Raw genomic sequence first — 2,500 nt, 5'->3', positions numbered from 1 at the left:
TTTCTGGGCCCTCAAAAAAAGGCCTACTCCTCAACGCCTGCTCCCGTCCATGCCGAACCGCGTTTTCTATCAACTTTGGCATGCTCGGAGAGAGAAAAAAGGAAAAAAAGAAAAAAAAGGTCCAGTAAAGGTTGTGGATAAAAGTAACCGGCTTTGGAGAATTGCCTGAATCCTTCCGGCGCTGTGAAAAAAAAAGACCAAAAAAAAGACCTGGTCGTCAACGCCTGCTCCTGTCCATGCCAAACGGCGTTTTCCTCTCAACTTTGGCATGCTCGCTGAGGAAAAGGCAGGTAAAGGTTGTGGATAAAAAGTAAACGCGCTGTGGAGAATTGCCCAAATCGTTCAGGCGCCGTGAAAAAAAGAAAGACGTAGTCGTCAACGTCTGGTCCCGTCAATGGCGAAGGGCGTTTTCTCTCAACTTTGGCATGCTCGCTGAGGAAAAGGCAGGTAAAGGTTGTGGATAAAAGTCCGAAGAACCTCGCTACAATTGCCAAAATCTTTCCGCTGCCATTCAAAAATGGACTACTCCTCCACACCTCCTCCCGTCCATGCCAAACGGCGTTTTCTCTCAACTTTGGCATGCTCGGAGAGAAAAAAAGGCAGGTAAAGGTTGTGGATAAAAAAGTAAAAAATTGCCAAAATACTTTCTGGGCCCTCAAAAAAAGGCCTACTCCTCAACGCCTGCTCCCGTCCATGCCGAACCGCGTTTTCTATCAACTTTGGCATGCTCGGAGAGAGAAAAAAGGAAAAAAAGAAAAAAAAGGTCCAGTAAAGGTTGTGGATAAAAGTAACCGGCTTTGGAGAATTGCCTGAATCCTTCCGGCGCTGTGAAAAAAAAAGACCAAAAAAAAGACCTGGTCGTCAACGCCTGCTCCTGTCCATGCCAAACGGCGTTTTCCTCTCAACTTTGGCATGCTCGCTGAGGAAAAGGCAGGTAAAGGTTGTGGATAAAAAGTAAACGCGCTGTGGAGAATTGCCCAAATCGTTCAGGCGCCGTGAAAAAAAGAAAGACGTAGTCGTCAACGTCTGGTCCCGTCAATGGCGAAGGGCGTTTTCTCTCAACTTTGGCATGCTCGCTGAGGAAAAGGCAGGTAAAGGTTGTGGATAAAAGTCCGAAGAACCTCGCTACAATTGCCAAAATCTTTCCGCTGCCATTCAAAAATGGACTACTCCTCCACACCTCCTCCCGTCCATGCCAAACGGCGTTTTCTCTCAACTTTGGCATGCTCGGAGAGAAAAAAAGGCAGGTAAAGGTTGTGGATAAAAAAGTAAAAAATTGCCAAAATACTTTCTGGGCCCTCAAAAAAAGGCCTACTCCTCAACGCCTGCTCCCGTCCATGCCGAACCGCGTTTTCTATCAACTTTGGCATGCTCGGAGAGAGAAAAAAGGAAAAAAAGAAAAAAAAGGTCCAGTAAAGGTTGTGGATAAAAGTAACCGGCTTTGGAGAATTGCCTGAATCCTTCCGGCGCTGTGAAAAAAAAAGACCAAAAAAAAGACCTGGTCGTCAACGCCTGCTCCTGTCCATGCCAAACGGCGTTTTCCTCTCAACTTTGGCATGCTCGCTGAGGAAAAGGCAGGTAAAGGTTGTGGATAAAAAGTAAACGCGCTGTGGAGAATTGCCCAAATCGTTCAGGCGCCGTGAAAAAAAGAAAGACGTAGTCGTCAACGTCTGGTCCCGTCAATGGCGAAGGGCGTTTTCTCTCAACTTTGGCATGCTCGCTGAGGAAAAGGCAGGTAAAGGTTGTGGATAAAAGTCCGAAGAACCTCGCTACAATTGCCAAAATCTTTCCGCTGCCATTCAAAAATGGACTACTCCTCCACACCTCCTCCCGTCCATGCCAAACGGCGTTTTCTCTCAACTTTGGCATGCTCGGAGAGAAAAAAAGGCAGGTAAAGGTTGTGGATAAAAAAGTAAAAAATTGCCAAAATACTTTCTGGGCCCTCAAAAAAAGGCCTACTCCTCAACGCCTGCTCCCGTCCATGCCGAACCGCGTTTTCTATCAACTTTGGCATGCTCGGAGAGAGAAAAAAGGAAAAAAAGAAAAAAAAGGTCCAGTAAAGGTTGTGGATAAAAGTAACCGGCTTTGGAGAATTGCCTGAATCCTTCCGGCGCTGTGAAAAAAAAAGACCAAAAAAAAGACCTGGTCGTCAACGCCTGCTCCTGTCCATGCCAAACGGCGTTTTCCTCTCAACTTTGGCATGCTCGCTGAGGAAAAGGCAGGTAAAGGTTGTGGATAAAAAGTAAACGCGCTGTGGAGAATTGCCCAAATCGTTCAGGCGCCGTGAAAAAAAGAAAGACGTAGTCGTCAACGTCTGGTCCCGTCAATGGCGAAGGGCGTTTTCTCTCAACTTTGGCATGCTCGCTGAGGAAAAGGCAGGTAAAGGTTGTGGATAAAAGTCCGAAGAACCTCGCTACAATTGCCAAAATCTTTCCGCTGCCATTCAAAAATGGACTACTCCTCCACACCTCCTCCCGTCCATGCTCAAACGGCGTACTTT

The sequence above is a fragment of the Babylonia areolata genome, unplaced genomic scaffold (genome assembly GCF_041734735.1).
Source record: "Babylonia areolata isolate BAREFJ2019XMU unplaced genomic scaffold, ASM4173473v1 tig00055103, whole genome shotgun sequence".
In the NCBI taxonomy this organism is placed as follows: domain Eukaryota; kingdom Metazoa; phylum Mollusca; class Gastropoda; order Neogastropoda; family Buccinidae; genus Babylonia; species Babylonia areolata.
The sequence above is the reverse complement of the archived record's forward strand: the minus strand, read 5'-3'. Positions refer to the sequence as shown.